The 24,153-nt window shown below is 41.7% G+C and overlaps 1 long non-coding RNA gene across 1 annotated transcript in view; it reads left to right on the top strand.

Moving 5' to 3' along the window:
* The window catches only part of LOC146438941 (uncharacterized), a 136,532-nt gene that overhangs the window by 96,144 nt on the left and 16,235 nt on the right, over positions 1-24,153 (top strand). The window contains exon 5 of the long non-coding RNA XR_014850578.1: positions 19,743-19,913. This is a non-coding gene — a long non-coding RNA (uncharacterized LOC146438941). The remainder of the gene's footprint in view (positions 1-19,742; positions 19,914-24,153) is intronic.

Below are 24,153 nucleotides of genomic sequence, written 5' to 3'. Positions count from 1 at the left end.
TGCCCAAATGTTAAACCACTGTTGGCCCCATAAACCTTGCCTGCGGCACTTGGCATTTATTGTCCATTCCACTTGTCTCACTTCACGTGTCTCCCAGACATAATTTAGGGCACTAGCTGCCAGTAGCCCTGTCCTAAAACTAATATACAGCTCCCCATAAAACAGTTCTTTCCTGACCTGGCATCGGTACCTCCTATGTTTGTTGTCTTACAGAATTTTATTATCCCCAAGGATAATGGCTCCTGCAAAATGGCTGGGGATTTCATGGCTGTCATGGCAAACACGGGCTTGGAACATGTGCTTTATATATAAGGCAGATGGGCCAATGTGCTGTGCTTTGGGGGCTGTGAGGAGAAATTATGGCTCTAGGCCTTTTCCTCCTCCAGACGCTGGGCTTGGGTGGTATCACAGCCTTTGGAGGCTGCAGATTCTAGTGATTCCAGCTTGGCTTCAGGTGTGCCTAGAAGTTAAAAATATTTTTTTTCTGGTTGCATTATATTATCACCAGCCTGGAGAGATGCAGGGATTGGGACCACTGGAGATCCCAGGGTGTTAATAGCCGACCAGTTCTGAAGTATTTTTATCTGAAACCAAACTTGGTCACTGTGCAGCATTTTTAATTCATGTTATTTGGCCACGCACAGCAGGTGTGAGCACTTGTGTGGAAGAATGCACAGCAAGGAGGCTACAGGCATAATAACCTCCATAATTTTATACAGTCTAGTTCACCAAAGTTCTCTTTTGAAGCAAAGTACCAGCTTTCCTTAAAGCAGTGGTTAGCTCTTAGGAACTTAAATTTTAAAGGAAATCTTGCTAATATTCCTCCATGTCCTTCCTATTTTCTCTCTCTTCTCCTCCCTGAATTCTTTCCTCTCTGACAGCCACATGGCAAGTGGAACATTCAGTTTGGGATTTGCTGCTTAGTGTGTCCCATGGAGTAAGTTTTAGGGTAAATGCTTCTGTGCATGAATGGTGGTTATGGAGAGTGAGGACAACATTTAGGGGTAGAACTACTGCAATGAATTCATGCTTGATTTTTCAAGAGGCCATGTTTTCAGTCACCTACCTTATAACACCTCATACAATTAGGTCACTTATGTAAAAATGGATATGAGTTTCTAATGTTAGACAGGCAAGCTCTGTAATGTTGGCTCAGGTCCATTCCCATGCAGAGGTGAGGTTGCTCTGTGCATTACGTTCTCCAGTGCTGTGTTCTAACGCGTCCCTGCCTCTTGAGCAACGGGTCTGTCCCACTTAATGTGCTAATTCAGCTCCCTGCCTCTTGTGTGACACAGGATTCCAAAGCTGTCATTTACATTTCCTTAAAGTATGTCTAATTTCTAATTAAGCACTAAAAGGAGAAACATTTTTATCTTCCCAAGAAATCTTGCCCCTGAATTTGGTGTAAGCATTTCCCAAACTCAATGCTCAGCAATAATGATGTTTGAGAAATACAATCAGAAAAAGGAAATTGCATTACAAAATTTCCTTACAAAGAATATCCAGTAGAAGTGTCAGTTAGTTGAGAGAGTCTCTTTCCAAGTGTTATCTGGACCTGTGGACTTTCAAAGATCAGATTAATGTGCAGAAACTCAGTATCTGTCTTGTGCAACCATCTGAGATTCTGCTGGGCAAATATGGCATGATATATCAACTCCAGTTACAGTTGGCTACAACCTGCTCTTTGGAAATCTGCTGCGTTCTGTGGGCCAGACTGATCTTTAGTTTAACACTGAAAATAACACTGGAAAAGATTACCCAAGGGATGTGCAGCATTTTCCACCCCTTTGAGTCCTTAAATGATACCGAACACTTTTCTGAAAGCAGTGCTCTAGACAAACCCAAACTACACTGTTTGATACAAGATTTTTTGTGTAAAATCACTGACCTAAGTTGCAGAAGATTTTACCTTGGATTGTCAGTGGCTCCTTCCATCTCTCACGCCTGTGCCTCCAAGGGTGTGCACAGAAGCTCCTGGGAGCATAAGTGGCAGCTGCAAGTGGGGGCCTGCGTTTGCAAGAATGCAAAGATTTGCCAAGTATTTGTACCCCATGGGGTCTGAAACAATCTCAAGGTTGTCAGAGGGTTGACAGCCTGTTTTCTCAGCCCCACCAAAGCTGTGAGGAAGGTAAATCTTGCTGGTTATGTGCTGCTGGCCCTGCACATACAGAGGTACCTAACCTGCTGCCCATGACAGAATCTCCCAAACACAACTAAACCCCTGGTCAACAAGTTGTCCTTTAGTCCAGGAAGATGTCATCAAGCTGGCTGGCATCCAGGAAAGCCAGATCCTGTCAACAGAATATCCTGCAGCTGTCTGAAGAGCACACCTTTACCTATTAAACTCTGGGAAAGGTTTTGTCTATGTAGACCAGCTGTCCCCGCATTCAGTAGTGGCCAAATATTACTTCTTTGTAGTGAATGAGTGGATGCACAAACAAATTAAAATCAGCTAGCATCATTTTATGACATAAGTGAGAAGGGAAAAAACCATCAACCTGTAAGACAGAACTCTCTTCAGACATGTCCTCGCTCCATTGCAAAAAAGTCCTGTTCTCTCTGTGTCACACAATTTGCCTTTATGTACTTTGGGTCCAACTTAACTGAGAGATTTGAGTATTTTATTGATGTTGGTAAGGGCTCAGCTCTACAAACAGTTTTTCAGCACCCCCAGTTCAAAGTGACACTCCACTCTTTGTGGAGCCCTAGACATGCTGGTTTACTCATGGGACTCCTTCATCAGCCCTGGGGATGTGGCTAATGCCCAGTCAAAGACCTTGAAAAGGGCACAGTGGCCCAGTACTTCCCAGTTAGGATTTTCTAAGATTTTTGAGACTGTAATTTGGCAGCAGGATTAGGAGCTCCGTGTACCTCTTTGCCTCTTTGCTTTTGGGAAAACTGTTCCCTGTAGAAAAGGCTGTTCTTTTCTTCTTCTGTTCTTGCACAGCAGCTAAAAGGGTAACTTAAGTGTTGGCTTTTTGGCTTTAGTGGCTACTTGCTAATGCAGAGCAATGTGAGGCAAAAGCAGTCAAGCACATAAGGAATTCAGGCTTTTTTACTCCTATTTAAACAATTCTTGAAGCTGAGAACAGACAAATATGAAGAGATGTGCCTGATGATTCTGAGCTGCTTAAAGTGCTCATTTCACCTCTGCTTCCACTAAACCAATACTTTTCTTGGATATCTTTGTCATGGAGCAGTAGAAGGCAATTCCCTTTCTCCCTCTGTATTTGTTAAATATAATTGTTGATTTTTTCAGTTATATACTTGCATTGAATGTGGAGCAGGAGTCCTTAAAAAACTAAAAATAGTCCATTTAATGATCTCAATAGGAGGGAGCTTATCAAATTGAGGAGAAAAAAGTGTAGGGAATTAAGATGTCAAATACTGGAAGGCCATGTTAAGTCACTCCATGTACTTTGGAAAAACAAGTATTCTAAATTCTCTGTAAAAAGACCAAAATATACCTCAGCAAGGCCTTGCTCAGCTGTTCTAATCTCCTTATGGTTGTCGCCAGCCCTTTTATAACAGAGAAGAATTAACTTTAAATAAATTTAAGGAGGAACATAGATAAATAATATTTAAAACATGAATTTTCAAAAAAAAAAAAAAAAGCGTAAGAATTTGGGAACCCTAATTCCTCTGGGAACAGATGCATATCATCATCTTCACATGCCTGAGTTCCACGCCCTTAGGCTGTGAATGTCAAATACCCCTTTATCTTCCAGCACTCCAGTATACAAATAAAGATGTTTCTATAGCAATTCTAATTTCAGGAAAAGGACAAATGCTGACTGAATATGATCCACGGGTTCCAGATATTAGGGTGATACCCATTATCCAAAAGGGGCCTGGGATGTAATATTAGCTGTTTTCAATAAAAAATGCACAGAGCAAAACACATGCCCATGTAACAAGTCTCCATTGACCTTAGCAATGCTTTTGATGCTATCAGACTTCCAGCTCTGTGAAAATTATTGGCAATATTTCCCAACTCCTGGATGTCCAGAAAAGTTTGTGAAATTATCCGTCATCTGCACAATGGTGTGCTGGATAGAGGCTGGGGCTGGCACTCTGTTGGATCCATTTGTAATAGCAAAAGGAGTCAAGCAAAGGTATATTTTGGCACAGACTGTTCTTTGGACTGTTCTTTGTAGTAATGATTGATGATGCCACTAGAGACATGATGCCAGGAATATTTATTAAATTTTGAACATCTGGCAAGCTCTTTAACCTGAGCAGATTGAAGGCCTCCACAGCACTGAAGGAGAAGGTTATATGTGAACTCCTTTGCGCAGGTGGTTGTGCTTTCGTTGCACACACTATAGAAGACCTCTAGTTCACGACCAACAAATTTGCTGTGGCAGCTGAAGTCCACAGATTTATCGTCAGTCAGAAGAAAAGCAAGGTTGTGCACTAGTCCAGAGCTGGAAAAGCATCTGCAAGATATAGTATCGGCGTATTAGTGCGGGTAATGGACTTAATTTATTTTTAAGAGACTATCAGATGTCTAAGAAATCATGTGCAGAATTAAAAATACATGTTTTGCATGTGAGATTGCATCATAAATTGACACATGCATGATATCCCGCAGAATACCAGACTTAGTGTTTATTTTGCTGTAGTAATTTCCACATTAGTCTGTGGCTGTGAAACATGGACAAGTCATTGCTGGCACATCAAAGAGCTGGAAAAATTCCATCACCAGCACCTTCGAGCTATTATGCATATCAAGTTGTAGGATAAGAATCACAAATAACAAGATTTTGCAAAGAGATTGCACAAACAGTATTGAAGCAATTATTATTATAATAGCATTATTTTGCTGGACTGGACATGTCCTCCGTATTTAGGACACAAAGCTCCCACAGTCTGTGTTGCACAGTAAACTTACGACAGGCAGCAGATCAGAAGTCAGGGAAAAGGAGAGGCATTTGTCCAGAAAAAATCGCTCCCTGGTTGCCACACAGATGCCATCATTTGGGAAACTCAGCATCAGCTATTAATATGGAGTACTACGGTGCAAAGTGAGATATGTTGGTCAATGGAGCTGAAAAATAATTCACAACTCCAAACTTGTGAATAATTTTGCCCTTGTTGAACATCTGTGATTAAATTGCAGTCTCTCTAGATGTGCTTGTACTAAATTCAATTCCGAAATAAACCAAATCAGTGCTGAGGAACATTTAGGCATCGTTCTCTCTGTGTCCAAGGGATGATGAAGTTCCACTTCAGGAAACCACTGGGGAGAGAAATGTTGGAGACAGCACTGGGTACTGGTGATGCTGCTTTCTGTCCAGCCCGTGGGATTCTAGGATTCAGGCAGGTGTGGCTCTGCTAATGGAGTGGAAATCAGGAGAGAGCGAATTGGGCTGAAAGAGAAGGAACCCTCGTGTGATGCTAAAGAAGCTCCACAGCAGCCAAAAAGAGAAGGCACAAGCTCAGCTTCCATTCTGGAAACACTGCAAGTGATTAAGCCTGGCTCCAGGAGAATGCATTTTTCTTTCCACAGCTCTCTGGGAAGGCATGGGAAGTTCATAGGGAATGGAGAGCTGCCATCACCAACTCCTGGGATCCCAGAGCGAAGCGCACAGGGAAGTGGGCTGCAGGCTTTGCAAGGTGGAAGTTCCCTGTGGATCAGGATTTCTTCTCGTTTGCCCCATTCCAGAGATCCCTGCAAGGGGCACACTGTGCACAGACCTCTTCCCCAGCAAACAAAGGGACAAATGTTCAGGGGTGTTGTTCCCCCCTGCTTCCTTAATATGCAAACTTATAATAAAAAGGAGATTGAAGGGAAGGAAATAATCAGATCAACTGCTATCATTTCCATTTAATTGCCGCGTTTGCCATTTCAGCACCGAGCACTGAAATGTGCTCAAGGCGGTGGGAGAAAGGCAGCGTTTGGTTCGGCAGTTGTTCTTTAAACAGGAGTTATTCAAATTCCAGCCAAGGTGGCAGGAGCTCCGGGGGAGCTGCTGCACTAAACAGGTCAAAGGAAGAGCACAAAGCACATCTCAGAGTTTAGGACGTGGCGGTAATAAATGTAAACAAGCCAATTAGAATATATTGTTTGCTGAAATGAAACTTCAAAACCCGGGCTGGTTGTACACGACCTATAGGAAATGAAGTGGAAGCAGTTCAGTGTGTGTAAAATTGATAGGCAGTTTTTATCTCGCTATCCTTTTTATCTAGAGCATCTGAAATCCAGTAAATATATTCGCTTGCCCTACTTTTGAGAGTAATTTTTCATCACATTTTCAGTAATTGTATATCACATATTTTACGGTCTTACTCTGTGTTGTTGGAATAGCCAAAAAAAGGAATAAAATGATAAATTGAATTACTTTAGGTTGGGCAGTTTTTATGGGAAAGTAAGATAGACTAGATGCCTTAGGTGTAATCCTCTGACCGTGTTTGAAAACTTTTAGGCCAGTAAAAATCCCAATCATTGGCATGCAGTATTTCACCTCTGAAACAAGATATTGTTTACTGAAAGGAAAAAAAAATCAACAGTGTTTTAGTGTAAGACCTGTCTTGATTCTTAATGAAATATTGGAAGGAGGAAATACTTTTGTCCTGGCAAGACCTCAAGGGTGCTTTTCTTAATTTCTCAGTTCATTTTCTTCTCTTATCTGAAGTATGTAAAAGGGATTTTGTATTTCAGTTACGAAAATGTGCATATTTTATGCCACAAAGGAGAACCTTTTTTTCTTTCCTTTCCCCCCGCCCCCTTTTGGTAAATATTCTTTCAGAAGAAACACAATCGATGTAGTCAGAGCTAACAAGCAGATGGATGTATTTGAATGCCATTATCTTATGTACAATGATATTATCTCTTTCATGAAAAATTCAGCAGTTTGGGCTGCTTTAGTCAAGGAGAAGGAGGAAGTAGGGAAGAAAAAATAGTGAGAAAAACATGATCAGACTTGGAATCCCTGAGGGGGTCACATTGCATCATTTAGCAGGAGAATAACCAATGCAGAAGGAGCAAAGTTGGTGGAGTTGCTGTCTGCTCTCCTTATGGCGTTCTTGGCTCCGAGCTCTCTTCAAGCCCTGCAGCTGTAGGTGGGCAGCTCTTGGGCCTGCTAAAGCATCACACCATGACATTTTTATCATCAGTCTAGGAGAAGAAAATAAATTTGCTAACAGAATATAGTTGGCAGGCTAATACTGCCTTGTCACATTCCAGACATCTCCAGGTCTGGCCTGAGCCAGGGGAAACAAGAACGAGGGCCAAGAAGTTCATGATGGACATGTTATATGAAGAGCAGAAATGTGTTAAAAGGGGGGAGGCTTCTCTGCAGTAGAAATTGGGTAGACCTGGTGATTTCAGAAATGGGAGAACTTTTGCCTATGAAATACTTACCACCTGGGAGGTGGAAGGCTCTGTTTCTGTAAAATCTAATCTTAATCCTCTCTGAGGCCTTTAACATTTTATTCCCTTTTATTGGAAAAAAACCCCGAATTAAAACTTACACTGTTGAGGCTGAGAGTTGTGCCCTGTTCTCAGGTATCTGCTGCATTCAGTAACCTCCAGCAGCTGATCAAAACCATTTGTATGCAAAAATTTAGGTTTTGCTCTCTCTGGGAATGGTGTGTCAGAATGATTCCCACTGGTATTTGGTTCTTGTGGCATTTTCTGCTCCACAAACCCCTACCTGTGTGCCAGCCCCTGCCGTGGTTGCACTTGCAGGGAGAGCAGAGAAGGTGTCAGTGTCACTGCACAGTTTTCAGTGGGGAGGTGGCTGCAGAAATGTTAAGTTCTTTCCAGCTGAACCATGTCAAGGACAGATATTTCACCCCCCAAGCTGCAGCAGCAAAGCCCGTGGTGTAACCTCTGAGCTGGGCAGCTGCGCTGTGCCCAGTGTTTTGGGCAGAGCAGGTGAATAAAGGCTGTGCTGGGGAATTCCACGCGGACAGGCTGATGTGCGATGGAAGAGTCACTGTTCTCCTGCTCCCCTAATCCTGCAGGGTGAGATGATTTGCCTCATCTGGTCAATTCAATCAATTCTTGCTTGCCTCCCCAGTACAGTGGTGGTCTTGAATCATGGGCTGTGTCCTCCAGAAGCATCGTGTTCCCGAGGGTCACTCCTCCACAGGGCGTCCCTCCTATTTCACTCGGCCACATTTGTGGCAGTGCTGAATTCAGCTTTGTTTACACTTAAAGACAAGAAAAATCCAGGGAAATGAATAATTGAAAAAAGACATTATGCAAACAGTGCACTTCTTTGGGGTCTGGATTTGTCACGGAATGTCTTAATGATAAATGTTTATGAAAATTATTTTCACGAGTGATCAGGTCGATTGACTGAGCTTTCTGTGGCCCAGGTTGTGGGAAGAGATGTGTAAACCCAAACTGGACCTTCAAAAGTCCTTGCCCAATATATGATGTTTACACCCAGTCATGCTGCCTTTTTCGCTGTGGTTTGCCCAGTTTCAGAGCACATAAAATTAGGATTTACTTTACTGTAAGGTCTTGAATGTCATTGAAATGTTCTGACTACTAAATGGTTTGTCTTTGTTTGAATTTTATTTGAAACAGTACATCAGGCTTAAGTATAAAGATTTTTTCAGGCAACCTCAAAATTATTATGTCTAATCAGGATTTTTTCTCCCCGAAATGCTGAGTTACTCAATTCCTGTGTCATGTCCCTTTAGAAAAATAAAAGTGTTAGTTAGGAAAATATTCAGGTCATTCCTATAAAAATAACCTCCATTTTTTCTTTTTGATGAAATGGGGTTTGTTGAAAGTGCTGGCATTTGGTGGGCTGAAAGAAAAAGTAGGGCTGAAAAAATATTTAATCTAAGTTGTAAAGGAGCTTGGAACCACACCACAAGCATCATAATTAACTTTAATAATTATAAATGTAAATGCAGACAAGCCACAAGGTTTTAATGGTGTGCCACATGCTTCTGCTAATTATTTTAGAGTTTGGACACATTCAGTGCCAGCTAATTATAAACCCTGCTATGGAAATCATCTGTTTATATTAGACTTATTGATCTCTAGTGCTTAAGCAATATGAAAAGGGAAATCTACAATGCCGTACCATCTGCTTTGTATTCCTAATTGCTTTTAAAGAATCAAATATATAAATAGTCAGCTTTTTATATGTTGGGCTTCAAACTCATTCAAGAAACATGTTCTGCAAATCTAAGCGAGCAAGGAAAAGATGGAGCATTAATAATTTCTCTCTTCCCCTCCAACATTTTCCATCCTTGGGTCTCTGCAGTTCGTTGACCTCAACGTGGGAGAACAAAACCTGCATCTCCCAGAAGTCCCACATATTGGTCAAGCCAGCTGAGAAGTTGTGCAGTTTATCATTTACATCTTTTAATTGCACATTTTCTTTTACTCCTTGCCATCAAACACACCTTATGGCCATGAACATTTCTTGTTATTCCACTTAATGGATACACAAGAAGAGGGGAAGGGAAATTAATGTTCAAACTAACGATCACCTCCTCTGGGAAGTATTTGGCTTTATGGCAGATTAAGCCTATTGGGCTGCATGATGGGCATTTGCTTGGGGGGGAGGATGCAGACTTTGATATATTTTTTTTCTCTCTCTTTTTTCTTTTTTTTTTTTTTTTTTAGAAGTAGCCCTATTATGTATTTCACAGTCATTTCTTTGTAAAATTGCTGATTTTCATGCTGTATAAAATAACTGTTTTCAGTGCTTTAGCTGCTTGCAGTGTCACTTTTACTGGGATAGGTTCTTTTGTTAGATATTTACTGTTCTGCGACCCTCTGTTGTGGTTTAACCCTGCAGGCAGCAAAACATCACAGCCACTCCCTCACTCCCTCCTTTTCAGTGGCATGGGGGAGAGAATCAGAAAAAGAAAAAAAGAGAAAAATTTGTGGGTTGAGACAAAAATGGTTTAATAAGGTAGAAAAGGAAGGGGGGAAAAATATACAAGGACATGATGCCCAGACTGTTTTGGAGCAGCAGCCCTTGGCCAGCTTTCCCTCCAGTTTTCCCCCAGTTTATCCACTGCCCATGTTATCCCATGGTGCGGAATATCCTTTTGGCCAGGTCAGCTCTCCTGGCCATGCTCCCTCTCTGGCAGAGCATGGCAAACTCAACAGTCCTTGATTTAAGGTAAGCACTGCTCAGCAACAACTAAAACATCCCTGTGTTATCAATGTTGTTCTCATCCTAAATCCAAACCACAGCACTGCAACAGCTAATGGGAAGAAAACTAACTCTATCCCAGGCAAACCCTTTCTTTTTCGAAAGCTGGAATTTTTCTCTAATTTTTTTCTTTTCCAAAGTTAGAAATTCTGGTGCAACCGGATTGTTTTGTTCATTGTCTCATTGCGGAGTTCAGCTCTCATCACTGGGGTGCTCCTCATGGAGGAATCCTGCAGTGGACATACGAAGGAGAGTGAAGATGCAGAAGGGTGGCTGGTGTGACTTGTCACAACTCTGTGGCTTGTGAAGCCCACGATGACAATTTGCATAGGACAGGCGAGTGCCCCAAGAATGGCCAGCTCTCTGACAAATTGAGAAACCGGGCCAGATCCCCAGCTCGTGTCAGTTGTAGTAGCTCTGCTGAAATCCATGGAGCTGTGCCAGGCTGCACCAGCTGGGAGTCTGGCAATCGCCGGGTAAAATTAAACAAGTTAATGCACTTGACTGCTGCAGTTAAGGGGTCCTGAACCTCTGCTGCTTTGCCTCTTGAGGAGCTGCTCAGACAACTCCCTGCCCTTACACCCCACTTACACAGGGTGTAAATATGTGTGGGGGGCACAGTAGGGGAGAGTCTGTCCTTAAGAACACACCTCAGAACTGTGTTTGTGGGTGAGGATCACTCTCCTTTAAATTTGATTCTTCTAGTTCCTGTGTTTGTTAAATGGCTCTGCTTAGCCTGGCACTTGGAAAGAAAAGTCTGCCACTTATGGCTTTATGCTTATCCTTTCCCAGTGCACATGCACACCCTCATTTGAATCTCTCTGAGTGCACATTAGTAGTGTGGGATTCTAATATTGTCAGAGTTTATTATAATTAGGGCTCCTAGTTTTCTGCAATTCAGCAGGGAAAGAAGTACAGCTTAAATTTTAGTTTTAAAATTCAGGCTTCTTCCCAAAAGTGAGGCACCAAGCAAAGAAACAACACTGGAATAGGCTTTCAAATGACCTTTTTGATAAATTCACATTTATAGTGAACAGTGTAATTGGGAAGGTTTTAGAGAGCTCACCAAACTCCTGGTCTGTATTTCAGATAACGGTCAACTTCCCTTTTTATCCACCAGCGTAAACAGTGACAGTGAGAGCCACTGACCATGTAGCATCATCCATGTGTTCTCCTGGGGTTGGGGAACAAGTAGCAGAGTGTGGAATGATGATTTTTCCGTGGTGACACTCAGTGCAGGGCATGCTGAAGCAATAAGGGACTTGGCTTGGCAGCTTGCAGTGGCCAGAGCCTCTGATGCTGTGTGAAGAAGACAATATCTCTGTTGTCTAGGAAGCTTTTACTTTGTGATGCTATTCCAAGTGCATCCAGCATCACTGCACCTTCCCTAAGGAAAAGCCAGGCCTCCAGTTGAGACACAGGAAGGCAGAACAAGCACCAGCATCTTCCTTTCTGAGGATGGACATAGGAAGGTTTACTGTTTTTTTCTATCCACAGACACCAAATATAATTATTATGACCTACTCTTGTTCAAGTTCCCTCTTGGAAATCATCACCAGAGCCAGTGATGATCTGTCTACATGTAGTGTTTAACTTTTCCGGAATGTAAATGTTATACTTGTTCTGCAGTACTTTCAGAGGGCTTTCCTGGTGCCATTAGCATTTTAACATTATTATTAAGAAGTGGATTACTCACTCTGTACCTCCGGATGGCTAGGAAAATGAAAGTGAAATGTCAGATGCAATTAGGAGAGATGCCACCTCCTGTATTCCCTGGACTCTTTTGTTTGTCGCCTTTCCGTATGACCCCCGTTGGGAGTAAAACCTGCAGTAGTTCTCAATGAAGTTGTCATGGATGAAGCTTGAGCTGTAAGCACAGCTCCGGTGTGGTCTAGATCACTTTAAAGATCATGGAAAGCACCTGATATTTCATCCAAAATGTGAGCAGAAAAGAATTAACTCCGTAGTTTTATTGGATAAGGAAAAAACAATTCTATGCTTTCAATAGCCTTCAGCTATAGCTCCAGGTACTGTGATGTTAAATAATTTAGTCTGAACTTGCCAGCAGTGGGAATTATTACTATTGCAGAGGCAACATTTGATGGACAACGTTGGAAGTGGAAGTGATTGTTTTTTGAAACTGCTCTTGCCCGGACAAAAGGAATTTGCTCTCCGGATGGAGGTGGCAGCTTCACACTTGGATGACACGAGTCCTCACCCCCTCAGCCAAATCACAGGCATCCAACGTATAGCCTGGAATGTCGGATTAGTGCCTGAAAGCTCTGCCAGAACCCCGCAAGTTGGGATAGCTTCAACCACGTTGTAACTACACGGCTTTGTAACCTCCCGGGGTGAGGATACGGAGTTTGGTATGGAGATGGATCTGTCTCCTTGCACCTGAATGTCATATTCTCCTCAGAGCACATGGATAGGCTTTTGTGCGGAGACTGCCATAAAAGCAGTAAAAACTCTGATTTTTGGCAAGCAGAAGCTGTTTAAGAACCAAACTAAACTGCTGTAAAACAAGCATTTGAAGGAGTAAACCAGCGCTAACCTGCATGGCAAGTTTCAGCTGATGCGCTGGGAAATAGCAAAGACATTAAACTCCCCTAAGATAAGGGTTATAATAGGAACTTCAGTGACCCTCCAGTACAGTGGGGCTTCCATGCTACTATAATTAGGGTTATTGCAATGAAGTCAGGCATATAAATGTTAACATTCTGCTCATTAAAACAGTTCTTTTCAGAGAATTAAGGATTCTGCATTTTACATTCATAAAGTGAATAATATAAACTTAACTTGCAGTTGCTTTGATTATGTGTTGGAAAGAGTTAAAATTCTCTATGTAGATCACTGTAGTTTTATTATGTAAGATGACCTTAGGAACTGTCATCCCCCTTGAATTTATACAAAGAATTCAAAGTAAAGGTTTTCTAGGTTACACTTCTTTTTTCAACCCTTTGTCCTGTCAGCTCAGTCCTAGATATCTTCATCTGCCGACATGCCCAGATGTGCAATGAATGTTGATTTGAGCTGGCCCCTCAACCCCTCCCTGCTGGTGTCATTAAAACCAGGGAGGTAGCTGCTCCCCTGGCATCTTTGGCAAGGCTTGGCTTTACACTGCGGACTAAATTATTGATGAAGAGCACTTCTGTCGCAGTGTGTTTTACCCACCTTTAAATGAAACAGTGCGGATAGAGCTGTCATTGCCTCCTCACTCCCTGCAACTTCTACATGACATTTATGATGTGGTTCAGATTGCACTGAAGCAATTAATTTCCAGTAGAGCCTGCACTCAGAATGAAGTTCCCTGACAATTACCAAGGGCTGGATTTTCAGGGAGCACACTACACAGTCATTGATACAGTATACAAAAGAAAACATCACAATACGCTGCAAAGGTTTGTTGGTCTTTTTTTTTTCCCCTGAATCTGATGCTTAGTGCCTGAACACCCTTTTCACACCAATAACTTTTCTTAACAATGTGGATGAAAGCTGGTGTTCAGCCCCATGTTTGGGCCTGATCCTGTTGTGTGCTGAGTGCCTCCAGATCCTGCAGCAATCGGTAGGACCCAAGTTTTGCCATCTGTTAAGAAAAGCCCTACCAAAATGCCTGTCATTTTGGTGAGAGACAGCCAATATCTTCACATCAGACATCTGTCTGCACCTGGAAACGAAGGCTGTTTTTTTGTTCTGCATTCAGCCATTCAAGTGGTGCTGGTGCTGTAGGAGCTGCTGTTTTATATCTCTTCTAGCTGCTGTCTGAACACAAGGACAGGTTTTTCTGTGAAGAAAGTGTGCTCCTTGCTTAGGGTTTGCGTAGGATAAAGAACAGAATAGGCTTTGTTTATATATGTTGTTTTCCTCATATTTAACAGTCTCCCTAAGACCTTGACACTGAGTTTGCCATGTGAACCATCTCCCAGTCTGCAATGATGAGGCTTTGATCCAGGTTTGGGATTTACAACCTGTTTTACTGTAGAAGGGAACAGTGACCTGAGCATGGGACTAGACCTGCTACTTGTCTTATGGAGCCACCAGCTTCCAGAGTAGCTCCCAGAGCTGGACAGGAGTAGCCATGGCTTTGTATTTTAGTTGAAGCACAGCCAGCTCTGATGACAGCGCTGTCAAACTAACATGGGGTGAGAATTTGCACTGGCACCACAGCATCAGGGTGATGGGCACTTCAGGAATGCATAGACAAAAATACAGACAGGATATTGATGGATAAACTAATGTGTGGACTTGTACTTACAAGCTCAGGCTCAGAGGTGAATATTCTGACAACTGAAACATTTTGACACAAGTTCTTATTAAGAAAACGTGTGAACTAGTTTGGAAGAAATCGAAAGTGTCTTTACCCAGACCAGGAAACAATCTGCTGGAGCTCTGGAAAGAGCTGTAGCTGGCCTTTCCTACAGTTCTGGTGTTCCTGCAGCACCTCGCAGGTTTGCAATATCAGAAGGTGACTCTATGAAATGTGGTCCAATGTATTTTGGCCCAGGGGGTACTGTGGTGTGAGCATTAAGTTCAGAAGTGCATGGATTTAGGAACCTCTCTTTATATCCTTTAAAATTCTAACTGTACTGCAGTTGCCTGTGATTATATTCTAATTTCCTTCAAGGAAGAGACACTGGAAGTAAATCAAGTGAAGGGATTTATTTTTCCCCATAACACAATTGAAAAATACATCTCAAAAAACACCCAATGCCTCTGCTCCCCACCCTGATGTAGGTTAGGGCTCAGAGTGGCAGAGCATCTGAAATATTTTGAGGGAAAGGCTACCTTCCTTCTCCTGACAAGGAAGCTCTTCCCCAGTGGTTTCATCTCAGCTTTGTGGTGAGCTAAATGTGTCTGTAAAATGGCACTCAGAAGTTGTTGGTGTAGCTGCAGTGCTTCAAGCTGCCTTCAAATGTCTCTTTAGTATTTACCAGAGGTCAGAGGAACTGCTACTGAAATTAGCAGGAATAAGATCCTATAAAAACTGAGTAAGAAATCTGGTGTGTTCTTCATAGTTGAGTGAAACCTCACTTTTAATGATCTCACCATCATTTTGCCATTGAGGTTATGCACAAAGTCTTATGGGATGCATTGCAGGATTATGTCAGAGAATGAGGGATACTTATACAAGAATTTTAGGACAGCAAGCACCCTTTAAGGAGTGTTTCAAAACTCCTGTAGGAATTTATGATCTCTTTGAGAAATCCCTGGTCTTGCTACTTGTTCTTTAAAACACTCTGGGGATGAAGTGCTTCAAAGAAGCCTTGATTAGTTTAGTCTCTCTCCTTTTTTTCCCCCCGTATGTTTTTTCAATTTTTTTTTTTAAGTAAACGAGGAATTTGTCATCATGCCTACTTCTGCAAACTAGTATTGTAATGTTGTAAGCCTGATATACATTTTTCATGTAAAAACACAACCTGTCAATCGACATTTCAAAACTCCAGTGTCTCCACTTAGCAATGTAAATAAAAGTGCTTTATTTTCAGAGGCTTAAGAACTATGAGGGATAAGGTATAGAAGGACAGAATCACCAAGTATGTGAGGAAATAACACCTCCAGATTTTCTAATGGAACAGGTTGAAATTTCTTTTTGAGTGGAAGTTAATATATTTAAATTCACGTGGGCAAATTCCCTTGTCTCCTGGGGAGTTAGGACACGACTCTGTGCTCTGTAGCAGCACTTTTCTGCTGGTGCTGCAAATGTGCTTTGCACCCGTGTTAAAGGATGCTGCTCCAAAGCAGAGAATTAGACCTTGGCATGTAAAATAGGGAGATGATGCAAAGCAATTTGAGTACGAAATCCTGGGACATTAGTGATGCTCCAAGTGCAAATTTTAATATGGATTTAACTGCAGAGCTGCTACTGAGGCCTCGGTAATGTTATTTTAAGGTTAATTTGGAAGCCTCGTTCGAGGTTTTGGCTGCCTAACAGCCACTGTCATTAGTGAGAGCTGCATGGTTGAGTTCCTGCCCTGGAAATCTCCCTCTCTCCAGTTGTTTATGTACATAGAAATAAATGAGCAAATAGACCATTCTTTGAGGAGACAATTTGGTGTATAGTAACACATTAATGTTTTAATCCAGTCATCTGTACTCCCACAAGGCAGGCAAAGGAGCCTCAGATCTGAGTTCTGAACCTTTTCTTAATGACAGATTTCTTTGGTCAGAAGCAAGTCAAGCTCTCCCTTTGTCATCCTGGCTTATTTTTCAGTCTTGCTGTCTTTCCACAAGACAGCAGTGAGAGATTGCTATGAAACTAATTAATGTCTGACAGACAGATCGAACCAAATATCCAAAGGATTCAGACTATAGTTCAGTCCCCTTTACAAAGCAGAATACCACGAGGCAAGAAACATATAGATGACATTATTATACTAACAAATAGCTGAGGGAATTTTCTTGCTCATTTTATCCAAATTAGACAATTTAAGACAATTATGGTTAAACTCCCCTCCCAGACTGCAGCTCAGTTACCTTGATGTGTTGGTGGTTGTAAAGAGATACATAATATGAAATATTACCTAAGAGGGAAGCTGTGTGCTTTAGTGGACCTCTATTGTCTCTCAGACTGCGACCACAAGGGAGAAATAAGGGTCATGTGTCATATATGCATAGCCAAAGTATAGAAGATTTATGACTTAGTGAATATGTAGATACGCTGGTGTTCTTGACCAAGCTGGGGATGCTGTCCTTGAGTGTGTCTGAGGTTTTGCTGTTAAAAAAAAATAAACTTCAAAGCAAGAAAGAGACAAACAATTACACACACAGAGTCTTGGAACACTTGGGCAGTGTTCTCTGCAATCGCAAAAATAATGACTGCTCATCCTGGTCTCTTGGGGGGGAAATTTCCATATTTTTGCTTTCGAGGCACTTTCAAAGCCATTTACTGCCATAATTCATACACCACTGGATTAAGAACCGTATGCCTCTTAAAATCAGCAAGAGGCTATGTAGAGGATTTGCTGATTTAAGGAAAAGGCAAAAATAAAAATAAAATAGGCAGATTGAGACCTACTTTTACTTCAAAGGATATCATCATACCAGTTTGGAAGTCCACTCATTAAGAAGTAGTTCCTGATTAATTGGATAGGGTGACAACAAAAAATATCAAATCACAGTGTGTTGACCACTGCATTTGATTTTATCCTTAGTGCGGTATTTTTTGGTCACCAGTTACCTGTAATTGTTGGCATTTCACTCAACACAAGCTCTATCCAGAGGATTAAGCAGTGCTTGTGGATCAGGAGGAACATTTCATCTGCAAAACAGAAATCAGGGAAGGTCCTGGGGCATCAGCTCTGAGGGATCACAGTTTGCTAGACTGGATCACAGCACGATGCAAACTCACTGCACATCTCAGCAGAACATGTAGTGATTTCACTGCTCTGAAGCAAAATACCTCCAAATTCTACAATTCCTAATCTTTTCTGCAAAGGAAGGTGGAAAGAAAGATGTATTTTCTGTTCATCACCTTGATGGCTTTTTCTATATAAAACCAACTTGCCCCATGATAACACCATTTCCAGTGGACAATATGACATTAAAATAAAATCTGCATCAGTGCTGAGAACAGGGGGGCAGATACAGTATTTATGTCTTCTTGGCTAAATTGTGCTTAATAACTTTTCCTAAACTTGTAGCTGATTTTTCTGTAACAAGTTTTTCTGGGGCTGTTTATTTGCTGCACCCAAGCGCTCTTCAAGACAGATTTGCTCCTGCTTAACTTAAAGGCCTCTCTTGCATCAAAATAGACTCTAATATTTGACACACTTCTTCCTGGGCAAGGTCGGGATGGCTGGACATACAGAATTTTAAAGGCACATTTCCTCTTCCCTTTGTGGTGATATTGCTGCCAGTGATAGGAACAGGGAGTGGGGAATATGGGAAAGTGATGGGATTTATGTCAGTGCTGGCTGTGCCACTCCAATATCGCCCCTGTTCAGTCCACTGGTGGTTTTGGGGACAACACAGTAACTTGTTGAACTGAATATTTTGTAGAGAGAACCATGTTTATATCCCTCTTTAGTTTTAGTGCCTGGATAGCAGCTCTTGGGGAACGTTTGAGAGAAGCTGCATTGATTCCCCGTTTCTCAGAGGGTCCCACCTGGAGCCTTTCATCCTGTTTGGGCCAATGCAATTCAGGAAAGATTGGAATCAGTAGGACACAGTTTAGAGGAGAACAGCGAGGATAAATCAGAACCCCAGAAAATGTGGCCCACAAAGAAGATTAAAAGAAATGGGTTACTGAGCCTGAGGCACTGATGTCTGGGAGCAAGACTGTTCTTTTCAGATATATAAATCTCCCTGTCTGTGCTGGACAAAGCAATGGACTGAAAGTAGCAAGATCTAGGCTGGATTTTAAAAAAGCCTTCCTGGTCAGGGAGGTTAGAGCAGCACTGGAGGAGGTGGCTGGAGTCTCTTTCACTGTGTCCTGCCTGGAAGCAGGTAAAGGAACATCTGGCAGAAAGAATGTAATTTGCTTTCAAAGGAGAAATGACCTTTATGTCTCAAGGTCTTTTCCCACAATGTGATTCTGGATCTCTCCATGCAGGTCCTGAAACTGCTGTTGTTACAGTATGTTATAGTATTCCTGCTAGGAGATCATATAAATGAAGAATTTCCTACTTCCCTGCTTTTCCTGGAAAGATGCTATTAGTAGCTGGAAAACCTCAATACAAAATACTTGGTTTGAGTAAAAAAGGCTGTTTGTTTTCTGAAAATTTTGTAGGGGCCAACAGGTTCAAAAGCATCTAGAAAAGAGATTTTTTTCTCATTTTTCATCATTCATTTCTTTTTCAACATCTTAAAAGCTTAAAAGAAACCTGGCCTAAAACTGCAGTTGCTTCCCTCCCTTTTGGCAGACATCTAGGACATCTGAGGATATTGACTGAACAAGGCCCCCAAATACAAGCCTTGGAATTCACTTTTTACTCCTGTTTGAAAGAGCAAACAATCACGTCTGCAATAACGTAAATTTTGCTTTCATTATGACTGTGCTCCCGCGAGCTAATTACATTTCAGACACAAAGCCTGTCAACTTTCCTGCTTTGTGGTGATAAAGGAACCTGCTGGGTAAAATAGCCACCACTCATGTGTTATTTCAGGAAATATCTAGCCAACTGTGGGAGAGAGTCCTTGTTTTTGTGTTGAAGTAAAGAAACAAAACGGGAAAACTGGAGTAGTTATGGTAAATGTAAGTGGCCACGATGATTAATATGATTGGACAACATAGTTTAAAATTAATCACAGTCTTTGTTTAAGGAACCTGTCTGGTTTTGCCTTGCATGTTCTTTTTCATATTTATTAAGAATACCGACTGAAATTGAGACCCTTTCCTCAGGGATTTAAGATTTCATGTTTTCCTTTGCAGCCAGGGTGGGCTGGAGCTGTTCCAGAGCTGTGCAAGAGTGGCTTAATTTCCTCCCAGCTGATGTCCTAGAGGTTATCACCCTAACCAGCTTAACCAGCTGTCCAAGGAGAAAAAGAACATTCCATCAGTCTGCAATTTAGGGCTCATGCAGCCACTCAGTTTTGAGATCTGTTTTAACTAAGCCATCTGATTGTTTTTTCCTATCTTTTTTTTCCCCTTTTTTTATTTTTCTCCAGCCAAGCAAATAAGAGCACTCCCAGACTTGGATTTGCCAGCTGAAATGTGAAGGTGACACGGAGCAGAGGGGTGATGAACAGCCCAACAAACTAGGGGTGAAGGCAGCATCTTTCCCTGCATGGCCCTTCCCATAATATGCTTCTGGGAGGAACACAGAGGCACTTCCAGAGGTAGGTTTAGAGGCCCAGCTGACAGGTGCTGACTTGTTTAGCTGCTGTGCCTTGATTGCATTTGATTGTGTGCCCATAACCTGAGCAGATTCCAGAAAGGAGGCACATTCTGCTTATGGCAAGTTCCTTGGGCACTACATCATGGGTTTGGGGTGGAGCTTGGCCTCGCTGCAGCACTCAGGGCAAGGAGGGAACTCCAGGGAGTGTGAAGGAGGTTTTGAGGGGAGCTGGCACTTTCCTGCCTGGCCTGGGCTGTGTGACAGGACATTCTGTTCTTTTGGTTGCTGTTGAGCTGTCATTTGGAGGAGGTGCTCACCCCCAAGGCATTGTAACTTTTGTCTCACTCCACACCTGGCCAGGGGCTGGGGAGCTACAGGGGTTCTCTGAAATGGAGGGACTGGGAGGTTGAAGGAGAGGAGGGATGAATTCTTATTTAGCTGCCCCCAGCAGATGAGGACCACATGCTGAGGAAGATGCCCTTTCCATCAAGAAGCTGATGTGAGTCACCCTTTGTGAACTGTGACACTGCCAGTTACTAAACATCACATCATCCTCATTCACTTTAGCAGCACTAAGTGTGATACAAGATCAGAGAGTTCCTCTCTGATTATTCAACTTAAACCTTTGTTGGTAGTTTCAAACCTTCTCCAGATTTTATTAAGCTGTTCACAACCTCATGTCCAATAACTTCAGCTTCATAAAATCTACAAAGCATGTGCACAACCAATGTCCCCCTTAAGATCTCAGAGTCACATGGAAATATTACACTGGCTTCCTGCAAGGCTTTTTCCATGGGGAATGGTCACTCTCAAAGGTCTCCATTGCACTGACAGGAGCATCCTCATGGGTACTTGTCAGAAATATCCCCTGGAAGGTCATAGTTCATGGTTTTTAGGACATCTCTGCTTTGCTGATCAACATGTCAGTGCCTTCTTCCGTGGAGCAACACTGCTTTATCTTGGGGAGAACCTGTCACAAAGGACTGAGAAGGTAGGACTCTAAAATCAAGTTTTACTCTGCTTCTAAATAGCTGTCCTTGGAAAAGAGCACAAATGTTCCCTTTATTTATGAAATTAGTCTAAAAGCTTAGGTCAATATGCAAGTATCCTGTTAAGTAGTGCTTGGCTGAACACTATTTCATTAAAGAGCTATTCTGAACATACTTGGTATTTTGAGAGACACTGTGGCCTAAAAATGCCCTAATAGTGCAAAGTAATTTTTTTCCATACATTTTCATGAGTATTTTTATTATGCATTGCGCACATTCTAAATACATAATTACATGCTGTCTTGACCGATTGAGTAAATAATACATTTTTTTTAAAAGTGTGAATATTTAACCAATGGACTGTAGTGGCTTCAATATGGGGAACATAACACTGGTTTAAAAAAACCTGCCTAATTATTCACTTAACCAAGACATGAGGACAGTTCCTCTAGAGCCACTCTGGCCTGTCAAGTAAATAATATGCATTTTACAAAACCAACTAATTATGGATTTACCCACGGGACTGTAAAAGATCTGAAGATGCAGGTAAGTAATATGCACTTTATAGCAAACCGTGCATGGGGAATTTAATTTAATTAAAAATCTGGTAGGTAAAAAAAAGAAGGTAAATAAAACCAATAATCTCTTCAAAGCCAGGGCATTCAACTTCAGTTACCTCCTGTACCATCTTGATAAAGTCAATACCGTAGTGCAAAATATCCAAGGGTGGGATTCATGTGGGTTGAAGTATTTCTGTTGAACATCTTACTGCTTTCCCAAAGTTCTCCATGATTCAAAGTGTCTCTCCTGGCACCAGGAATGCCAGTCCAGGGCTCCTCTTTGGGATTACGTTGTGGAGTGAGGGAGAACAGCGTTTCCAACATCTGCCTTTGGTCACACTTCTCCATTTTTCCCAGAGATTTTTATATGAGGTTGACTACAGACTTCGCTAGGGAAAACAATAAAAAGAATAGAAAACTGGGTTCATATATGTTTATATTAGTATGCATTTTTCAAGGTGCTGGAGGAATATTTTTATGTTTGTTTATGGTTTTTATGATATGTTTAGGGGAATACGAAGACGGCTTTGTTTGAGCTGAACCACCAGAAAAGAAACACTAAGGCTTGAATGCTCAATCATGTGTCTCTTTTGGAAATAGGTTATACAGAAAAGAGGGCAAAAGGTGCCATCGAGACTTCTAAAGAGTTTTGAAGGAGAAAAACATTCTGAGCTTAATCTTGCCAAGTGCCAAGAACATTGTGTGCACCTGAGTGTGTCACTAATCTTCTGTACACGACTGCACAAAAATCTGTGCCCAAGGAAGATTGACTTTTGAGCAGGTTCCCTTACAAGTTATCAAAGCAGGTGAAATTACAAATAGGAGTGTTAATTAGGGTTAATGAGTAGTGCATGTGTTTGTATGTGCATACACACACACTTAGAGGTACTAAAGCAGGGGTTTCCTCACTGAAGGCTTTTCCAGGTGAGTCTGAAAGGCTGCAGCCAGCACATTTCCTAAGGAAACAGTCCCTCAGCAAAAAAGCACTAAGCAGTTAATGGTGACCCATCCTGTTTCTTAAACAGTGCACAAAGCAATTTTGTGTTCGTTTGTTTAGTGTTCCTCTTTTTTTCTAGCATCTGAAAAACAATGTTGGGATAGCTAAAATACTCTGGTCCCCACTCAGATTGCTGGGTGATACACAAACTCATTGTCTGAGATTCCCCCCCCAGTTTTATACACCAAAGTTGTGTTCTGAATATAAATTCCTGCAAGCTATTGAGATCACAAGTATGAAATCTGAAACTGCTGGTTCTATGATGATAAAGGGACATGCTCTTTAAAGGAACCCAGTTTTGCTGCGAGCAATGAACATGGGATGTGGAAAGAGACCTAGATTTGAAGTAAGAGTTTGAAATGCTGCAGGGAGTCCATTACCTCCTTCTAACACTCTTCTCCCTTGGTCAGATAGAGGCTTTTTTTGTTGTTGTTTATGTGTTTACTTCGAGAATGATAGATTGGAAAACTTCTATTAACCCTCTTCTCCTTGGCTCCCTTTCTTTCCCCACCTTTCCCCATCACCCACTCCCCAGTATTTATGGAATATAGAGGGCTCTGTTTGGGATCTGAAGCACTGTATTGTTTAGCCACAAACCCATCCTCTCCAGCTTTTTCTCTTTCCTAGAATATACACCATTCTTTTTAAAATGCAAAGTGGATCTATGGTATTTGATTACCTACTGAAACCAGATCAGAAATTTATTATTAGGAATTCAAGTTTCACGCTAGGAGAGACTAGAGCACAGTCAAATTAACAACCTGGTTTGTATTTTAACTATGTTATGGTCTCACCATTCTGCTTATGTTTCTCACAAAAAACCCTCAAAAAAAAAATAGCTCAAACCCACAATTGCTGTTTATTGCTTAGAAATAGCTGCTTTTGCTTCAGATACTTGAGAAAGCAGAGGAATGAAATAAGCTCGTGGCAAGCTGTGAGGGTTTCAGGACCAAACACTGCAAATAAAACTCACCTGGAGCTTTTGAGGAGTGAAAGATCAAGACTGCAGTGAACAATTACTTGCCAGCAATTGCCTTGACCGTTGGGTCAGCATTGGAAAAATAATATGATAATCTTTACATTAACTTCAGGAGTTTTCTTTGTGCCAATTGCTCCTATTGTGGCTGTGCTCAGCTAAGCTGGCATGACGGGAGCTCTGCTACTGGACTGCTTCAGAGGAGACTTGCTTGAGTTCTCAAGCAAGGTGAATAGGACTTGGGGAATCTGACAAAAATGTTTTATCTGAGCTGTTCTCTTAATTAAATTAGTCCCATTCCAATAGCCAGCTGAATAGTGATGTCAAGGAGGAGACAGCCACCTTACGAAACCTCTCCTGTAAAACTTACTGTATTTTTAGATTTCTTGGATTCTTTCAGTGCCATCTGTAGCTCACACATCACATTCTTCACCGTGCCATTACCTTCCAGAAGTAAATGAAAAATCAGAAATTATTTTATCTAGGTCAGAAAGGGAATATGCTGAGAAAAATCCTTTGTGAAGGGAGAAATCAAGCCATGGCACAACACTAGGGAACACAGGACTCATTAATTCAGATATTTTTTTAATAGTCACGGTTTAGTAGCAGCATGTCAGGATTATATAGCAACCAGTGCTGATGTTATTGCTGCCTTGAAAAAATTCTTGCCTTAGCTTCTGGCAGTTTAAGAAACATTTTTGATTCTTTGCTTCTCTCAT

Source organism: Lichenostomus cassidix, chromosome 3 (genome assembly GCF_008360975.1).
Source record: "Lichenostomus cassidix isolate B80296 chromosome 3, HeHo_3.0, whole genome shotgun sequence".
Taxonomy (NCBI): Eukaryota; Metazoa; Chordata; class Aves; order Passeriformes; family Meliphagidae; genus Lichenostomus; species Lichenostomus cassidix.
Note: the sequence above shows the minus strand (reverse complement) of the source record. Positions and strands in the feature narration are given on the sequence as shown.